The 21661-nt window shown below is 45.2% G+C and overlaps 1 protein-coding gene across 1 annotated transcript in view; it reads right to left on the bottom strand.

The window, feature by feature from the left end:
* LOC147726518 (sodium channel protein 1 brain-like) overlaps positions 1-21661 on the bottom strand; it is a 653937-nt gene that overhangs the window by 517668 nt on the left and 114608 nt on the right. The window lies entirely within an intron of this gene.

The following is a 21661-nucleotide window of genomic DNA, read 5'->3' as shown; positions in this document are numbered from 1 at the left end:
ATTAATCTTTTTGTACATTGTATACCTATGTTAGTCAATGTTCTGGACCAATTATTTAAATTCATTAGGTAAAATGACAATGTGCACTCATTCATCTGTAGAAAGTACCCTGACAAATATATAATTAGTATTATGTCAAATATCTTTCATGCATGCACATATTAACTCTATTATCGGGGATTTTAATATTCATACTGATGACCCTGAAGCACTGATTCCGGAAAATATTTTGGAGGGAATGGGGACTTTAGCATTGAAACAAATTGTGGAGGGAGGCACTCACTCTGCTGGCCATTTGATTGACCATTTTTACACCAATCTCACTGACATGCAGTGGAAGGAGTCGCTACCTATTCCATGGTCAGATCACACACTACTCTCATTTGCATGGACGCCCACGGATGTTGTCCAGCCTTCTATAACTACAACCAAGACTGGTCGGACTTGGTAAAAACTGCCTGCGTCGAAGTTGGCAACATTTTTAAAGGACTCCATTCCGTTAATTAAGGAGGATAATCCGATTGAAGCTTACAGTTCCTTTAATAAGTGGCTAGAGTCCTCTCTTGATCTCACCCTCCCTAAAAGCAAAGTAGTGCACCGTGGAGGCTCCAATAAAATGCCCTGGTATACTGCAGAATTGAAATGTCTTAAACGGAACTGTAAGAGGCAAGAGGGGAAGTGGAGAAAGAACTTCACCCTAGAGGATAAAGCGGAATACAGAGCTACTCTTAGGACCTACAAGACCCAACTAAAATCAGCCCAAGCCTCTTTTTACCAGCTTGAGATATCTAAAGCCGCTAACTCCCCCAGGGAAATGTATAAAATCTTCAAGTCTCTGGTAACTCCGCCTAGTCCCCTGAATGAAGTGGCCGATCCCCTAAAACGGTGCGAGGAGTTAGCCAATTTTTTTAGTTCAAAGGTTGCTACCATCTACTTCTGTGTGAAGGAAGCTACAAATGATCTTGGACACTCCATTGAGCTCACTACTCGATTGGTCTCTTCACCTACTCTGGATGCTCTGCCCTTGATAGATCATCCCACAGTAGAAAAACTTCTGCAGAATCTGAAATCAGGCTCTCCTACGGACATTACCCCGCCCTCTGCCCTAAAACAAGTCTCTGAGGTGGTAGTACCAATTATAAAGGACGTAATCAACTCCTCCCTTTCCACTGGAGTGGTTCCCCCACTGTGGAAACAGGCCAGAGTCAAAGCTCTATTAAAAAAAGCCAATCTTGACCCTGAGGACTGGTCAAACTACCGCCCTATCTCCCTGTTGCCAGGGATGAGTAAAATCACAGAAAAGCATGTAAATCTTGCTTTATCTGCCTTTATTGAGAACGAGGCAGTACTTCACCCAACTCAAACTGGCTTCAGAACAAAACAGGGCACTGAGACCGCCCTGGTGATGGTAGTGGAGGAAGCGAGGAAGATTGTAGATGCCGGAGGCTGCGCTGCGGTGGTCCTTTTGGACCTCAGCGCAGCCTTCGATACGGTCAACCACTCCCTGTTGATCAGCCGCCTCGGCGAGGCTGGCGTCTCCGGTGTTGCTCTTAAATGGCTTCAATCTTTCCTAGAAGAAAGAACATTCTCTGTTTTTGAAGGGGAGTATACTTCAAGACAGTTCCCCCTTCACTACGGTGTTCCCCAGGGATCCTCATTAAGCCCCACCTTATTTAATATCTATATGAGGCCCTTGGCCGAGGTGGTTCTTCCCTGGGGAATAAAACTGGTCACCTACGCCGATGACACCCAGTTGGTGGTCTCACTCACGAGGTCTGAAGACGGGACCTCTGGACCAAACAATCTGTCCCCCTGTCTCACTAAGGTCTGTGAATGGATGGAAGCCTCATTTTTTAAACTAAATGGGACTAAAACCGAGATCATGATCATGGGTTACAAGGCTCCTCTGAACCTTAATCCATGGTGGCCGAGTTGCCTGGGTCCCCCTCCGACCCCAAAGAAACAAATAAAGAGTTTGGGAGTCTGGCTTGGCCCCTCCCTCGGCTTTCAAGTGCAGGCAAAGAAGGTAGCTGCAACATGCTTTGGCCTGATTAGGACATTAAGGAAGGTTCTCAACCTCCTTCCTCCCGATTCCGGACGGCTCCTGGTCCAGTCTTTGATCATCTCCCGATTGGAGTACTCCAATGCACTCTATCTTGGCGCCCCGATAGGCACTATCAAAATTCTGCAGTGAGTCCAGAACTGCGCTGCTCGACTTCTGGCCAAAGTCCCTAGACACAGCTCGGTTAAGCCTGCTCTGCGTGCTCTTCACTGGCTACCGATTCAGGAGAGGATAGGTTTCAAGGCCATGTGTATGGTCCACAAATCCATCACAAACAACGGTCCAGATATTCTTCGCCCTCTCTTCTGCCCATACCGACCCTCCAGAACCCTTAGGTCTAGTGAACTCAATCTTCTGACAGTCCCAAGGATCAAAAGATCCTGTACGGGGGGTCGGCGGTTTTCTTTGCAAGCGGCCAGATTCTGGAATAATCTTCCTGAGAGCATCCGACTCCTACCGAACCATCTCATGTTCCGGAAACAACTAAAAACCTTTCTTTTCCGATGAGTGATGGTGATGTTACCTGGGTCAAAGCGCTGGGATGCCTTAGGGTAGCCATGCGCTATACCAAGTATATTTTCATTTCATTTCATTTCATATTCAAATCACACAACGTTCCTGTGATTGCACACCAAATAGAGAGCCAATACTGGAACTCGCATGCACCTTGCTCTTGGTATGGGTATTTGAGCACGGATTTCTTCCATGAAATTAACTGCAAATTACGCACACACACACAGACACTTCTAAACAAGGAGTCAAATTGAAGACAATTGTGTATGACAGCTAACATAAGGCCAAGAAGCAATGGTAGTGATAACATTTATAGCGCATAGTAAACATGTTGTGGGCAAATACATTACATAGTGAAAGACACTTTAGAAAAAACATGGAGGGCCTCATTTACGAGAAGTGGCGCATCAATGCGTGAAAGCAGCGATGCGCCACTTCTCAGTGCGCCACTTCTCAGTGCGCCTTCCTTGCGACGCCAATGATGCGTTATATTTACAATATGATGCATCATGTCGCTAGGAAGGACAAGGAAGGTCAGCGCAAAAAGTGGTGCATTGCTGGAGTTGTGTCGGAAGCCTGACGCAACTCCAGCAATGTTCCTTTCACAAGGGGCAAGCCCCATGTGAAAGGTCCTGCGTCACCCTTACGCCTTCCATGAGGCAGGCGTAAGCTTTTGACGCATTGGCGTCCTAGAAGTGGCGCAGCAAAATCTCATAGATTGTACTGCGCCACTCCTATGACCCTTTCTTGCGGGGGAACGCCCACCCTGCATACATTATACCTGGTGCATGTATAATGTAGCACAGGGTTTATGAAGTGACGCATCTACCTAGATGCGTCACTTCGTAAATATGGCGCAACATGGTGCATTTTTTACGCCACTGGTGCGTCACAAAAAGTGATGCACCAGTGGTGCAAAAGTGACGCAGGGGCTCATAAATAAGCCCCAGAGTTTCTATCTGAGCCTTAATGGCACACAAAGCCACTGGGAGCTTCACAGCAGAATATACACACACTCACATTGGCTGAATGCTAGGAGAAAAGGCATTTGGGATTCAGCATTCCAAAGATACATCTAGTTGGTAATTATGCAAATATTGCTTCACTCATTTGTTTGGAAATAAACACAATACACAACAATATGAATGCTCACAGTCCTGCCTAATGGTCACAGTCCATCCTACACCACACTTACAAAGGACTTGCAATGCAACTCTTATGTAAGTAGAACTGCATGTTACCAAAGTCAGCCTGTGTGTTGCCCACAATAGGCCTCCTAACGATAGATAGTACACACTGAAGACATATCTGACCCCATTCACAGCATGATTCTCACCTTTTCCTCATGCAAAGGTGACACAGGCTAGCCATTGTGACCACTAGAAAATCAATCACTATCTAATTTGCATCTGACACTTACACACAACCCACCCATACCTATACCCCTTCTTAATGAATCCAGCAAATTAGCGCATACTCCTCCCAGATTAGGGTCTAAAATAACTCATTTACTAAAATGTGGTTTCCGTAATCAGTCTGTACATGTCTGTGCCATGAACTGGTCTCAGTATATATTCAGATAAATGTATTCACCTCTACAGCTGCATACTCTCACAATTGACTAGAACATCAAGAGGGCACATTAAAGGACGACCTCACAAAGCAGCAGCCCGTGGCTTCCTCCTACACAGTCCATCAGGATACAACAGCACATTTCTCTAAGCACTGGAGACAACACTAGCAGTGATCACCCAGTGACACCACCTTGTGCCACACATGTTGTTACAAGCATTAGGCCTGGTTTCACCGAAGAGGAAAAGAAGCTCCTATCCTTTGAAATTGAGCTTAATGTGCAGCTGTTCTATCTTTCTTGAAACAAACATCATACCATCGAAAAAAACACAGCGGGTGACAAATCCAGGCAATTGTGAGCAATGGCTCAACGGTAATACTGGGTCAAAACTAATAATCAAATACTTGCAGATTACATTACAGTGAAGAAATTGCCTCTTCAAAGGACCATCATTTCTCCTGTACCTTTTAATTTACATCGCAGTCCCCTGGTATTTTTGGTATTTTTGTTACAACAATAATATGATAGTGAATCCTATATTATGCATATGACACACAACCTATCTGTTTATAACCCAATTCAGAGATGACCCAAAATAATGGATGAAAAATACCTTTTTTTAAACTTAGCCTAGTAGGACCAATAAGATAAACATCTGGGAAACTAACCCTTGGCCATATACTATGGGCTCCTGTTCTATTCCTGTGGACATTGCCCGCTATCTTGGCATCATATTTGACTCCAATCAATCTTTACAGTCTCTGACCTCAGCTACTACACAATCCTGTTTTTTTTCACTGAAACAACTCATAGGGATTTTTTCCATATCGCTCTTTTACCTAAATAGTTGATGTGGCTAACTCATTTATCCGGTGACATGAGGATTATTAGAATTACGTGTACCTGGGTTTCCCAAACTGCAAAATACGGAAGTTAGGCTGGTTATCACCTTGTCACCTTTCACAGTGAACAACACTATTAGTTATGAGAATACAAGTTTACAGTTCAAGACAATCTGCCTAATGCACAAACCATTCAATGCCATCTTCTCTGCTCTGACAGATTCATGAAACATTCACCTACTTGACTATTGAGATCTTCTGCTAAGCCCACTTTTCTTGTGCCAAACAAAAAAATCCCACAGTAGGGAGGTAGATCATGTTGCATTCGAGGATCAATACTCTGAAATTAAGGGGCATATTATCAAGAACTGCGATAAAATTATCGCCACTTTAGCGGCCGGAAACTGCCGCTAAAACGGCGATAATGGGCTTGATAATATGCCCTTGTGAATTCCCATAGCAGCCCAGGTTAACACCAGAACCTGGGCTGCTATGGGAATTCACAAGGACATATTATCAAGCCCATTACCGCCACTTTAGCAGCAGTTTCTTGCCGCTAAAACAGCGATAATTTTATCGCCGTTCTTGATAATATGCCCCTAACTTCTGTTGACATTTTCGATAAATGTGACCATTTCAAATCGGGCAATACATTTAACAACATGGCTTTTTACTTCTAAAGCAGAATACCTAATCAGCACTACACTGAAACCGTCGAAACAGTTCATAGTTTAGACCCACGAGACTCTGTAAATAAGCATAAATAAAAATACAAATTTTTTTTTGTGATGGAAATATATGATTGTTAGTGAAAGCAGATATGGCCCATGGATACTAAAAGTGAAATCGCAAGAAGTTGGTGGACTGACCAGGAGAATTCAAATTCCATGGGTGGGCAATTGGGATCTTTCAACACAATTTTTGCAAGTCGCACTGGATTACTTGTTTGTCAGACAAGTCCCCAGAGTTGGCTCATCAGCTCGTAAATGGAGTATTCGAATAGATCATCATTGTAACTCTTTTCCACCTAAATTAACTGATAATTTGGAAGCTTTAAAGACTCCTCACTTGAGTAGCTCCACAGATTACAAGTAATTCCGACAGTTGAATGTTCTAGTTTTCCACCAGTTCTGGAAAAAAAGTGCCCCAGAAAACTAAAAAAGATAAAAAAATGAAAAATCAATGGTGTTTCGACAGAATATCGTATTTTAAATATCAGGAGACACAAATAAAGGAGAAAAATATATTGTGACACAAAAATATCACTGCCAGGAATATATTTCTTTAGGTAAGTAATATTGTTTTTAGTATGTTGTGTTTAATATCGTTTTCAATAATATAGTTGTAAAAATGTTTTTAACATTTTTTTATATGTTTGAGTTCACATATTAAATTCATGAGTCACTGTAGTTTGTGTAATCGTTACGAATTTTTTAAAACATAGCTTGTCATTTTCAGTGATCTAGAATTTTTTATTTAGTTATTAGTAGCAATTCATAGTGTGATAGTGGGTTGCTGGGATTGCAGGGGGATATGGTGGTAAGTTAATTTACCAAAAACGAAATATTCATAAATTATTACTTTTAAGAGATTATGTGATTGATAATATTTATGTAATGTATGTAAATACTGATTTATTTTAGTTATATTTTTGGTGTGGGTTGCTAGGTGTTACCGGTATAGAGAGGGGAGTAAATTAAAGAATAACTAAATTACAACAATTTTCTAAATGATAATTAACTATTACATTGTTTATTTATTATGTAAATTGTTTAATTGTTTTAAATGTTTAAAATATATTTGTAAATATTTTTGTTAATAATGTTTATAATAACAGTTTAATATTTTTTATTCATTAATTGGGTTATTCAAATACCCAATATATAATGAATGAGAAGTGAAGTACTTTCCCTACTGTTGCTTAAACTAGACTTGAAATAGTAAATTTAACCCCACTGAGGTCCAACTTTTTCCCTACTGTTGCACGAGCTGAAGTGGAAATACTGAATTTGACCCCTCCGAAGTCCAACGCTGTCCCTACTGTTGCACAGACTAACGTAGGAATAGTAAATCGTGCCCATCTGAAGCTCAACACTTTCTCGACTGTTTCACAGATTGAAGTGTGAATAGTAAATCTTACACCTTTGAAGTACAGTACTTTCCCTACAATTCTGCTGTTTGGAGTGGGATTAGTACATATAACCCCTCTAAACGCTCCAAAGTCCCTATTTTCCCTGCTGTTGTGTTGACTGGAATGGGAATTGTAAATCTTCCACCTCTGAAATCCAACACTTTCCCTACTATTGCTCAGTTTGGAGTGGGAATAGTACATTTAAGTCCAATACTTCCCCTGATGTTTCGCTGACTGGAGTGTGAATAGTAAATCTAATTTCTCCAATATCTTAAGATTTCTCAACTGTTGCTTAGACTGGAGTGGGAATAATAAATCATACCCAAACCAAGTCCAGCGCATTCCCTAATGTTGTGCTGTTTGGAGTGGGAATAATACATTTTACCCCTACATAGTCTTACACTTTCCCAACTGTAACACTGGAGTGGGAATAGTATATACAGTATTTCCAGACTCTAATACTCTTCCTAGTATTGGCTAAATATATTTATTATTATTATTTTATTTTTAAATTTTATAATGTGTTTATATTTTTAGTTTTTTTTAAAGTTTATGATTTTTTGTAAATGTCTTTTTTGGTTTAACATTTTTTACATTGCAAATGATGTCATAGAACATGTAATGAGTGATGTCATATGTGATGACATAAGCGGTGCATGGCAGGGGGCAGGCTATAGCTAGAGCTGCTAACTATAACTGGTGAGTTTCTATGTTTTTTTAGTTTTAAATGTTAATCTACATACTGGCAAATTCACCTAACACCTAACTACAATGTTACTTTAACCTTTGTTTTTTTAATGAATTTCTAAGGTTTTTGAAAACAAAAAACAGATTTTTTTTTACACCTAACTATAATATTATTTTAACCTTTGCTTTTGTCAGTGAATTTCTAGAGTTTTTAAAGTAAATTACCTATTTTCATGAGTGCATGTATGGTAGTATATGCCTTGTTCTCACATACATGCCTTGTTCTCACATTATTTTAGTAAAATATTTGTGTTTAATTGCAACAAACCTGATTCACCAGGATTCTTTTTTATGCTTATAGCCGATCAGCAATAGTTATATAGACATATTTGTCCTGTTAATGCTTCTCTCTTTGATTCTGATTTTAAATAACATGTTTTGTTTGTTTTGTGAGTGTTAATTTGCACCAAATTGGGATGGTTTCTAATGAGATTGTTTTAGATTGTGTAATGCAAATTCTTTTCATTGTGATGTGATATTCATAACACAATGGATGCTGCATATTGATATATGTCTAAGGATATTGTGTAAAAGACAAACCATTAACACTTTGTGCATTTATTATATCCTTGTGGTACTTGTTTTCTTGAGAGATTGAGTCTGTGTGTTAATTGATTGGTTTTAGTTTGATGTGCTGAACTGTATGTTGTGTGATATGTAGGTTATAAAAAGGGGAGATTCTCTCTTTACTGTTTTAAACAGTGCTCTGTCCCCTTGGTTTGAGGGGACCCTCTTGTTTTTGCTCAAATAGAGATTGGACCAAAGCTGTTTATTCTCTAAATGTAAGAATCTCTAATTTTGATGCCTTTTTTTTTAGCTGGATGGATATTATCAAGAGTTCAGTAGATCTAAGGCACTCACCTATCTATTAACTGTAGGTTTTTCTAGTTTGAGGATCATTAGCATAGTCACAGAATATCTAATGAAAATATTTAATACTCTCTGGGATAACATAGACGTTGGTTAATGTATACGTTGAGAAAGAGAGGAGAGGTCACTGGAATTTGCCTTCCTAAAGGTTATAAGGTGCAGAGAAAAATAGTGGAATGGAAATAATACTATATATGCCTGTAAGTTAGAAGGAGACCCAGTGTATGATGGCTGCATCGAAGCTGGCTTCTTTTTTCACTGCCTCATGATGCAGTGTGTTAGAAGCTGCAGATACATCTAGCAGTAGAAGTGCAGGCATTGAATTATATATTTATCATGGTTTTCAGATCAGACCAGGTGGAGATCAGTGCACATTATGTGCCGCCTCCCTGAGAGGAGACTTGTCTGTTGGTCATATAGAAGCATGTACTCTTCGATGAAGTTTGAAATTTGGATGAGAGCTGCTCCTTCTATCAGTTTTCTGAGGAACGGTCTATGATAGTTTGGGTCAGGAGGATTAAGGTCGTTTTTCTAAAAGAGTGGTCATAAGTAAGATGCCCTGAGTTCTTCTGGAAAATTCTTCTGTGTTTAATGAGGTTTTATCTTATGTTTATAGTAAGTTTTTCAAACATTGCTCCTAAAGGAACTTTTTTGAAGATTTGTGGGAAGCATGTATCTAAAGGTGAACCAGCTGGTCAACTGACCTTCACCAAGTCAAGGAATTCAATGTCCATGGCCGGGCCCGGAGGCGGGGCCGTGGGACGAGTATTGAGGTCTTGGTTAAGGCCCGAAGGCAATCCCTCGACCTGGGCCGTATAGTGGGGATTGACCCCTGAGTCAGTCCGAGGATGCTCCTCCTCTGAGCTATCCTCCACAGTGGCAATGGCCCCGTCGTCGTCCCCTACCTCTCCGACGACTTCATCAAACTCCTCGTCCCCCGCGTCGTAGTTTTCATCCTCTGACGCCGGGCTGGAGTCCGAAACTTGTAAGACGGTGTCGTCACCAACGTCTTCCTCGAATATGTTGTCTGGCGGGGGGGCTGATCACTGGGCCTGGAGTCTAGCGGCCCGACGAAGCTTGAGAGTCTTCTTACACCGGAACTTGGAGCAAGCCATACACCTGGCCTCATCATGGTCCGGCGACAAACATTTGTTGCACACTGGGTGCACGTCGAGGTGTGAATACTTTGAGGTGCACACTGGGCACCTCTTAAACGGAGTTCGTTCCATGTTAAGTAGTCTGGAGCGTCGTGTAGGCCCGTCCGCGCCGACAGCACGCGGAAGGGCAGCAAGTGTTCGTAGCTGATGAATAACCAAACCCGAACGATGGACAATACCGACGCTAATCCTAAAGACCTTTTGGTCTCAAGTTAGGAAAGTTAAACAACTATCGATTCCGACAGAGGGAACCGAAACACATCCAAACCCAATGGCGGAAAAAAACAATCTGGGGATGGAGGCGATGCCCATGCGCACTGTAGTCCAGGGGAGGAGCCACCTATCTCGTGATACTTCGAAGACTCTTCCAGGACAACAATGTGCAATCATCCGGACCCAACACTAGGCGGCGATCTATGCACAGATATGAATTCAGCAGCCCACATGCCTCGAACCCCCCGCCCCATTCACAAGCTGGTGCTAACAGCCCACAGTACCAGTTTCCCGCGATAGAAGCCGCAAAAAACATCCCCACAGAGGACCCCACAACTATTGCTAATGAGATGCAGAGTAGGCATTCCTGTGCAAAAGTCGCGACAACACCATACCTCAACATTCACAACGTCCAGGCAGATCGGTGATAAAACCACAAAAAACACGATAAGCCACGTTAACAGCAAGAAATTAACACCTGCTCTGACCTCGTGTAAAGTTGGACCACAGCCTGCACCACAAAAGGGAGCTCAGCCTAGGACGTAATCGGAAAGGCAACAGATGCCATGGAGCCACTCATCATGCAGCCCAGACACCCAAGAGGGCCACAACACCCACATGGTACCCCCCTGGACCACCACAGAGGCAGCGCAGACAAAGACAGCGGCCCCCCAAGAAACGAACCTGCCGCACCGGCCCAACATCTGACATTGTAACTGTCCACTACAGGCTGAAAGGGACAACCACTCTACGCACCATGACCATCATCGCCTAACAGGCCAACGGCACCAAAACAGCGGACAACCAACATCCCACCCCACACCAAGCTGTTGGTTGTGCTGCACCTGTTGGCCCCTGGCACACCCCAACCAACAACTGCCAGAGTTAGCGAAGTCTCACAGGCAGCCACATCCAAGTCCCCCACACCTGTCCTGGACATCACCATCAACCTGGCACCCCAGTCCATATACGTCCAACACAATGCGCAGGAACCCCTGGAGACCAAGCAAGGACTACACGCCATACCCGGATGCCTCACGTGTTGGGGACAATCCACTGCACACATTTCCCACCTATGCCCCCTGGTGACACAGCACACAATCACCGCAACAGGAAGCACACGTCACACATCAATTTGCAGGCAACATGAGAACACCGTGGGACCTTAGCCAATGTTGCCTCCAAATACACAGCCAGTGTGGATGATACATTCACCCTCCGACAGTCCATCAGCAACCAGCGTTTCCAGGATGGCCAAGGGAAATGCACAGCACCTTGGCAAGTTCCAAATTAACACCCCACTCACCTCAACTCCACAACCATGCATTCCACAACTCTGGCAATTCACACGTCACAAAATCACAACCAACATGCACAACAACATGCCCAGACATGACAGAACAACTTACAATGGTAACCTGGGCAAGTCGCGAACATGACCAATGAATGGCATGGCACCTCAGCTACACAATAGCCGAATGTGGGGAGAGGTGCCAACCAGGCATGTATGAAGGATGCAGTAGAACCATGATTGGGAAAGTACACAATGCCAAGAGTGGCAGTGATGTGCTGGACAGACCCATATCCACGGTGACATACACCTATTGAGTGTAGTGGACAGTGGATGCAACCATGTCACTCCAGCCAGGGGGGGTCCTCTCAGAAATGTTGCCTGTTATGCTCCCCCCTGTAAGCATGAGCAGAGTGGGATGGCCCGGCATACGCCAGACCAGCGTAGGGTGTGAATAAAAAGCACGTAGCCCTGGGCGTGGTCATTTTCCGGAAAGCCCAACATCTCTGCCAGGGAGGTGCCTCCCACCCCACCATGAGGCCGACGCTGTCCTCTTTAGAGGAGTTGCCTGCCATCCTGTGCGCCTACTGCACCCCGACCCTCTGGACCACCAACCCGGTATGTGTCAAGGAGGGCCCACCACGTGCCTGTGTAAGCTCCAGGCTTGAGGCTTGTGACCCTGCCAGCCTCTCAGACCATCGCTGGCCCACTGACGCTGGTTCACATTACTCCTTCCCTTATTTACATACTCCACCGGTGTCCAATGCTGCCCAGTAGGTCCCATATGTAAAATGGTGTCCTGGCTCCTGAACGGCAGTGACCCCAAATCAGGGCCAGCGCCCACAGCCCAGACCCCCAATCAGTGAGGCATAGTTCCATATGAGCATCTTGAAACACATGCTGGCACTAACCCTGTTCAATGCCAACCGGCGACACGTGCTGCCACAAACCCTGTTCAACACCAGCCAGCCACACGTGAATGAGGAACCAGGAGTACTCTGCGGACCAGTAGGTCTTACATCCAGCACCCATTTGCGAATCACGAATGGCGGAGTCCACACCAGTGGTCGCACATAGAGAATTAAGAGGAAGGTGTGGCTCAGTCCGGACGAAAGCCGGGTCACAGTCACAAAGGTGACTGAACACGTGGTGCCACTGAACCTGAACTACCCAGGTTGGTGGGGCCATCAACCTATGCCGGCAACATTCGGTGAATGGCCCGTGCTGACCGCTGCCTCCGGCCTACACTGCTCTCGGCTTAGGCTGCATTCGAGTAGGTCACAGATTTGGAACTAAACATCGATTATGCAAAGGCAGAATACATATAATTGCACACAAGGAGAGGCGCAAGAGGATGACGCATTGCATCTTAGTGGAGAAAAAAGGAGCATAGTTACGCTGGTGATTGTACACTACGGACAACTGCCCTGGTGCCACTAACTCTGTTTTGCACAAGCCAACGACACGGGCATTGGGCCACTGCTGACCACTGCTTCCTGCCTACACTGCGGTCCAGTAGGTCACAGAGCCTTGAATCTGCAATGGCGGAGTTCATATCAGTGTACAGACATCATTGCAGACTGCATACCCTCTCAGCTCCGGTGCCACTAAGTCTATTCCCCGACATTCATGGACACTCTCTGGGCGTCTGAGTGTATGGACTAGGAGGAAATTTTCATCCTCATGTAGCTGATATCGAGTTGGTGGTGGCACCGAGGCTGAGACATTCCACTCCTCCATTTGTTGCTTCCATATAAAATCAAACCTTCTGCATCATGCCCTGGAGGACACCTTCCACTCTACCCCGCAACCCTCCCCAACATACACCTCGGACATTGATGAGGACCAGCTCACTTCGCATGGCCCATCTGAATGCACCGCAAGTCACCCTCCCGTGGCTGGGTACCTGTGCCGGATGCTGTGCATCCAGGGGCACTAACTCTGTGCTGGTCCGGGCAGGGACCCCTTCTCCTGAGATATTGGATGGCCCCATAAGCGTTGGCCTTGGCATCATCAACGCCATTTCTCTGTCGCCTTGCGCTGTACGCAGCCTCCGGGCCCAAATGCCTCCCACCAGGCCTCACACATCAAAGCGCGTCCAGATAGGCCCGGATGTTGCATCACCACTGGGGAAACACGCCACTACTGCAAGAACCACCTCCAACCGCCATCTGCCAGAGTCGAAATGCTGGTCCTGACAGACTTACAGATTTGCTCAGACCTGTTGCGGATGCCATCATCGGCCTGATACCCTGCTCAGCACTCCAGGTGCCAGTGACTCAGTGCACGCAGGCCATTGTCCGTTGCTGATTGTGTTTTGTGCTGTGAAGCGGTTGCACAGCTATGTCACCTCATACAGTGTGGGGGCCCTGAAACGTTGATGCGGAAGATGATGCAGGTCTAACACACCCCACTACATCTGCATTAGGAATGTGTCGAGGGGCACAATCCAAGACTTTTTCTTCACATGAGTGCGCACATCTCAAGTGTCCCAACCCCAGTGCACCGCAACTCACGGACACTTCTATTTGCATGTTGGCTGTCCTCTGGACTTTCTCCGGCTCACTCCATGTTGCTCAGCAGTTGACTCTGTGATGCATGTGTTTTCTGTTTCCTTTGCGTTGGTGTCCAATATTCAAGTGGTTGCCAGCACATTCCGTGCTGAATGACTTACACTCACCCCAAACACATCCAGCACAGACGTCACTGTACATGTGGCCCTGCCAATAAAGAGGCCGGGCACATGTGGCCGTAACCAGTTCAACTTGATATCTGCATGTGTCCCTGTGGTCTTGTTGTATGCATGAGGGCCCTGGGCCCTAAGACATTACATTGTGCTGTGTACATCAGATGCAGACATGTCGCCACAGGCAGCAGATTGGAGCTTGGACATATAGCTTTGTTGTCACCCACTCAATTTGTAAGGGGTGTGGCCAGGGCCGTAGTACGCAGATCCAGCATGGGTGTGGCTCTGTACTGTGAATGTGCATCTGCATGTGTCTCTATGGCAGTGTGGGTCTTCTTAGTGGGGTGTACGTGGGCCTTGAAGGGTGATAGACACCTATGTATGTGTCCTGGTTCGCATTACATGGGTTCAGCCCCCACCAACACCTGTTGGGCCACCTCCTTTTGCCGTGCTGACAACTGGCATTGGGGTGCCTATGTGTGGGTGGGTGAAATGTCGTGAGCCAGCTGTGCTTGCGGGTGCTTCCTGCTGTGTGGTCTGTTGCAGGCTTGGTGTTCTCCTCTGAGTATCTTGGCTGGCCGGAACCTGGTGGGGGGGTTGCGTAGGATATCCATGGGCTGTTGTAGGGTGTCGGTGTCCACAGTGTGCTGGTCATCTCCGGCATCACAGATGTGTTGTATTCTGTGCTCCGCTGAAGCTGTTGTGTGCCCCTATGCGATGTGAAGGGGAGATGCATGTTGACTTTCTGTTGACTTATATATTGGCGCATTGTGCTGGTTTGCATGCAGACTGTATGGCAATGTACATTGTGACTGTTTGGGGGGTGCTGCATTCTTCTGCGGGATAGTGTACATTTGGACGACATGACAGATGTGAGGCCATACGCGTAGATTTCCATTTCACAGTTTCCGGCTATGTCAGATGTAGTAGGCATGTTTCTGTGCATGTGTGGAGCCAGTTGTGTCCTCTGTTAGGCAGTGTCAGCTATGTGCATTCTACCACGTTGTCGTCAATGTGGGAGTGCTGTTCTTGCTATGTGTGTGCGCTGCAGTGTGCCAAGGGGGTCTGGGACATGATCCTGGGTGATTGTGGGTGTGCAGTGTGCTACACATCGTTGTTCATGTATGCCAGTATGCCCATCTCCCCCCTCCCCCCTAGTCCCTGTTCGTTGCACTCCCTGCTGATGTTATGTCAGGTCTTATCGAGCTGTGTCCGTACTCCCTTCTCCTTGCACCGTCCCCACACTGATGACTGTGGCCTTGGTTTCCTCCAGCTCCCCCGGTGACGCTGGCTGCCACCTACTGTTGTCATTGCTGCCTTCCTGTTGGCAGCAGGTTGGTACCTGGTTTAGGTTGTCACGTCATGCACCTCTTGGCCTCCTCGGCACTCCGACTGCAATCCAGGTGGTCTGCTAGTAGGTCAGTTGCTGGTAGTGTTCTGTCACCTCCGTGACACTGGTCTTGTTTTCCTGCGGTCTGCAACCCATCTTCCTCTCCCTCTTCTCCTTGGCCGTCCCTGACCCCGTTGTTCCTTGCTGGAAGACTGTGGGGATTTTTGGGTTCGAGTTGGCCTCTGCGCTTGGCCGGGGTTCATCCATGTTGCTATTTGCTTTGGCTTGTTTCTGGTGTGTTTTTTCTGGTGCATTATCCCCCCAGGCGCGTGGTATTTGCAGGCCTGTGGCTGGTTTTTACCGCGGTTGGCCTAATCGCTTTTTTTTGCGTTCGAGTATCGCATTTTTGTGGCCTGGCATTGATGTTCATGCGGACAATTGATGCTTTATCTGGTGTCTATTGCATGCTACCGCTGTGTTGTGAATTCCACGTTGACACTGGGTTATTTTCCCACGATGGGCTGCGATGTTGAATGGTGCGGTACGCTACTCTTGCAGTAGTTATCACACGTTCTTGTGAATATACCCCTCAGTGTTTCAAAAATTATTTTTCTTGTGAGTCTTTGAGGGTTGTATTAATACTGACAGATGATTGTTTTGCTTGCTAGGTAAATTTGTACTTGATTTAGCTTGAACTCATCTGCCTTTTGTTTGCAAAGCCCGAAATCTGGAGGCATTAGTAGACCTGACATCCTTGGAGTGGTATTTCCACAAACATTTTGCCTTCACTGGTTAGAGTGGAGTGGTGTGGCTCACTGGTTAGAGGCGGCAGACCTGTAAGCAGAGAACAGCCCAGGACCAGGGTTCAATTCCCAACGTGGCAGGGTCTTGGACCAGGGTCAACGGACTCGATAATTCTCGCCTCAGTGCCTACTCTAACCAGGGAACACACTCGGCAGCTCTGGGCATTACGCTTGCCTCATCTCTACAACAGCCCCCCGCAGATGCTGGGGATGCCTGGTTTCACCCTGGAGATACCCAATAAGGGACCATCTCACAGGGAAAACCAGGACGGGTTCCCCAGCGGTCTGCAGGGCCAGGACACTCGGTTAGAGTAACAGTGCGCTTTAAAAGTATCCCACATTCATTCACTCCTCCTTTTGCTTATTTTGTTTTTGTTGGCTTTACGACTCTCTGCAGGTTACTAATGCTAACCTGTAATAAAGTGCTAGTACTCTCTAATTCAAAAATGGTCAAATTAACCTACATCTCCTTTGTACATTTAATTTACTTTTGAATTCCAAGTAAATAGTACTAAATGTACCAAAGCTTGTAAAGTGAATGCTATTTGTGGGCCTGCAGCACTCATTGTGCCTCCCACTGCAGTAGCCTTTTAAAACATGTCTCATGCTTGCCACTGCAACCTGTACCGCAATTTTAAACTGCCATTTCAACCTTGCAAAAAAAACTTTAGCCAGGACTAAACCTTGCTTTTTAATACTTATATGTCACCCCTAACACATGCCTTAAAGCAGGGGTCCCCAAACCGGTCCTGGATGGCCGGATCCATGCCAGATTTTTAAAATAACTACATGTATCTCAATGGGGATATCCAAAAAATCTGGCAAGGATCCGGCCCTCCAGGACCGGTTTGGAGACCCCTGCCTTAAAGGCTCATAGGGTAGGTGCATTCTATTACAAAAGTTGGACATGTGTACTTAAATGTTACATGTCCCTGCATTGAAATCCGCCTATAGTCTTTTTTCATTGTTGTAAGGCCTATCACTTCCATTGACTTAAACAAGGCAACCTTATCATATCTGATAACTTGCAGACAGAGATAGTCTGCTTGCACTCAAATTAATTGTATTTTTAAATGGTAAAGTCGGATTTTAAGTCACAATTCTGAAAATGCCACTGTAAGAAAGTTGGCATATTTTGACCCCATCCATTTGTGCCTTCTACTACATAACTGTGAACAGCTCTGCTGTTGGGGTTTTTGTATTGGTTCTAGTAAGTCATTCAAAAGGGGGCTTATGTGTGAACAGGTTTTGAGATCCTGACAAGATGTCAGGGCTAGCTGTTTCCAGCTCCACTTACACTGCAAAGGGCTTTGTCACCTGTACACACAAAGGAATATGACATTAGGCCTTCCCTCCTTTTATCATCTCAAATAGTTTGGAGCCTTGGCTTGGGAAGGGAAAGAACTTTCCGGAACATCTAGGGGAAGGAGACAGGCTCCCCCCAAACAAAGGCTGGCACCAGGTATCAATTTTAGACTTCCAAATCCATTCTTCAGAACACTCTTGGACCTATGGAAGTTACGAAAGAAAGACTGCCCTTATGCCAGCGGGCTGTCTTGCTTCTAGAAGGATTGCCTTCCCGTCTCGGAAGGAAGACTTTACCTGCGTGACTTCATCCCATGCTAACCAAAGGGACACCAAGGGTCAGTTGGCTGACCTTCTGTGCAAGCTACAGGGACAAAACAAGCTTCAGAGGCCTCTCTGCAGCAGCCTAGCAGACCTGATGCAACCAGACCTGCCTAGACCTGTAACTGGACCTTCCTGAGCCCTGCTGGAGAGTCCATGATCCACATGAGAAAACTCTCCAGGTCCTGAACCCTTAGTCTACTTCAAAGTATGCTCCTCCTCAGGGAAAGGTGAAACCCCTGAAGTGTGGGCTCCTTCCGACTGTAAACAGATGACTGTCAATGTAAGACCTGCACTTCATGCCACAGCAGCAGAATCTCACAATGACCATGAATGCGAAGCTTTACGATGGCCATCTGAGACTCTTCACCAGCTCCTCGCACCACAGCGTTGATGGTCTGTGTCACCGGAATTGCTCTTCGTGACAAGGTGACGGCCGCCCAAGGCGCTCAGCCACCTCTTCGCAGCTTCCTCATACACAAACTCTTTGCGCCAGACTTTGAAGGTAACTTTTCAAAGGGACTCACCTGATCCGGGTATCCGCCCTGTGCTCAATCGTGGGAACTTGTGACTTTCCCCTTATCTAGCATGACCAGATTACACTGAGTGGTGCTTTCTGCTTTGAGGCACTATTTTCACAAGAAAATGTACTTAACTTCAGTATATCAGTTTGGAATTTTCTTGTGTTCTGTTTACCCTTTATTACTGTTTCTGTGAAACATAGATACTTTCCCACATTTCCCCTAAGTTAAGCCTGACTGCTTTCTTGTCATGCTACCAGAGGATTAAGCGCACGCTAATTTAGTGACTTTTAAGGTTCACCATGACAAAGATTGTGGTTGTTGCCTGAGTAGGGCTCCCACTCCCCTCAGCCAATAATCCAATGTCTTTCTTTTATTTTTGTTAACACAGGGCATTTATGTTATGGCATCACAAACTATCAATTGGGGAAGTGACCACCCAGCCCCCCCAGTTACAATGATTTACATCAGACTATTCCAACTTTCTGTTTCTGCTGCTCATCTACATAGTCCATTTACACTTTAAAATATATCTGCTACAATCAGTTTTATCTCCTTTCAATGCTTTCAACGTGATGTTTTTTCCCAGTTTGGTCTTTTTGTCATGGTCTTTTCACTGAAGGTCATATTACTGCAATAATTTTACAAGCAACCTCCTGAGACTGTTGACAGCAACTATGAAGATTATTTACCTACCAAATTCTATCAGTCTCGTCCCATAATGCTTTGCACGGTCTTTGGTTGGGATTGTAATTTTGCCTATAACTGTGCTTGGGGTGGTCCAAGAAGGATGGGACCACCACCAATCGTTCAGCATGATGTGCTCTTTGTGTTCAAGGCATCTGCTTGGTTCTCTCCCTAGGTTAGTGAGGACACAAAAATTATCACCTCTCTCACTGCTTGCTATATTTTCACTTTTGTGAGATGACTATATCCATTTTTGCATGTAATGATAGAGATACTGGTTGATTTCCCAAGGGCATGTGAGGTTTCTATTATAATAATGGGGGTGAGATGAAACGGAGTTGCAGAGCGAAGTTCACAGAGTTTTTGGATCAATACCGCAGAATTCCGTGTAGTGGTACTTCGCCAACTACGCCCACCCTTAATTGACTCATGGGAAAGCCAAAGTACCTAGAATAAATCAAGTATGAAACTTCTACAGGCAAGAGAACAGGTGAACACTCACTTCATAACGAACAAATAAGATTTATGTTGACTCTTGCCTTGTGGTTTTCAATGAGTTAACTTTAACTTTGATTTAAAATGTTTTAGTTACCCATTTCACAATTTCAGTGTTCCTGGAAGGCATCTGGGATAGATTGATCTGAATGTCCCTCAGTTTTTACTTGTTTGATAAAGAGACAATATAGCACATTATGGGACAGATTTACAAGTCCCATGCGCCGCCGGTGCATCATGTTGGGTGACGCACCGGTGGCGCAGCCTGCTGAGTGATATTTACAAGCACAGGTTAAGTCACCCTGCATGACTTAACCTGGGTTTGTGAATATTGCCCCTGTTCACACAATACTTTGAATGTTAGGGGAGGGACATGGGTGTTGCTATGGGTGTTCCCACGCAACACTCCTGTCCACTGATGCATTTCTAGATTTACAAGAAATTGTAAATCTGGAAATGTGGAGAGAGGTGCAACGAGGATTTTTTTTTTCATTTCTCCTCGTTTTTTACGCTTTCAATGCGGGCTGCATTCTACAGCACACATTGGAAGTAGAAATCACCTCAATTGATTGTTTTTGTGCAGGAAGGTACCCCTTCCTGCACAAAAACAATCTCCCCACAATGCAGGCATCCTTGCACCATGGTTCAAGGGTGGCTGTATCGGCTCATGGAAGCAGTTTGTGCTCCAGCGCGGGGGGAAGCACAGAGATGCAACATATTGTTGTAAATATGTTGCATCCCTGTGCTTCGAAACTAACTCAGCGCAGCTCAGTGCAGCAAAATGACTTGCTGCATCGCGCTGAGTTAGTTTCTTGTAGATCTGCCGCCTTTGTGTATCGGTTGTGCTAAACTCAATTTAAGAATCAGAGGCTAGACATATGAAGATACTAGCCAGAAAAAAGTGGTAGCAAATTGTGATTCTTTTTTTTGCAACCAACAACTGTTTTCGTGAGATCTCACTATGAAGGTTGGTTTGCAAAACACTGAGTTGTAGTGGGTTGCAGTCTAACCTGCTTAGTTATAAGGCAAGTTCCACTACTGCTCTGCTCCAGTCACAAGGATGGTGGCCTGCAAGGGCCAGCTGACATCCAACCCTCCGTTGGGCTTTTTAAAAATTAAACCTTTCTTTTTATAAAGGAGCATTCTTTTATTTAAGATAATCGGGGCTGCTTTAAAAAGTAAAAATTATGTTTGGAAAAGTTCAGAGAGAATTTCAAGTGGTCTAATAGACCACTGCTTACCCCCTGTGAAGCTGTCACCCTGATCTAGTAAGGTGAAAGGGTCACATCTTCCCATTGTTAGAGTGAGTTACCATCCCAACTCAGGAGTCGGTAGCTAATCAATTTTTTGTGATTGGGAAATATTGATACATAAGGATCTGAAAAACTGTTTGTAAGGGACTGCCACAACATGCCCCTTCCAAATAACACTTAGGTATACACTCAGAAACTAATTTTAGGGGATTCCTAAAATGGTTTAACACAGTCAATTAACTTTGTTTTAATTGAAGAAGAGGGTTAAAGAGTGTAAACCACGTCTTGCCTTATGCACTTTGTGGGCTGAAAATGTTCAGAAAATTTGTAACAACAAATGATGGGGAGAGGGCTCTAAAAAGAACCAGATATGTAAGTAACTTGTGAAATATGGATGTGTGACTGTGTAGCACTCATAGTCTGGCCATATGATGCTGGCTGGTTTCGTTTTTCGTGTATATGGGCATCTCGCTCTCAGACTCCACGGTGGCGGCAAACAGGGAATCGGCCTCATGTGGCTCTGCTCCTTCCTCGCCGGCAGAACCCAGAGGATGAGACACCCGCCTTTCCACTCTGAGCCCACAGATATCAACTGTGGAGTACTTTAAGGATTGCCACTCAGTCCCACTCTCATCAACATCTACATAGCCTCCCTTGCGACCTTAATGAGACAGTATGGACTCAGCATAGTACCCTACGCAGACGAAACCCAGCTCATTCACTTCCGCACGAAGGACCCCAAAGCCACCAGACTCAGCTTACAGGAAGGAATGAAAGACTTTGCAGCCTGGATGAGCAGCAGCTGCCTGAAGCTCAACTGGGAGATGACAGAAGGCCTTGTCCTCGGAACCACCCCCTCAG

Source organism: Lissotriton vulgaris, chromosome 3_1 (genome assembly GCF_964263255.1).
Source record: "Lissotriton vulgaris chromosome 3_1, aLisVul1.2, whole genome shotgun sequence".
In the NCBI taxonomy this organism is placed as follows: Eukaryota; Metazoa; Chordata; class Amphibia; order Caudata; family Salamandridae; genus Lissotriton; species Lissotriton vulgaris.
The sequence above is the reverse complement of the archived record's forward strand: the minus strand, read 5'-3'. Positions and strand labels throughout refer to the sequence as shown.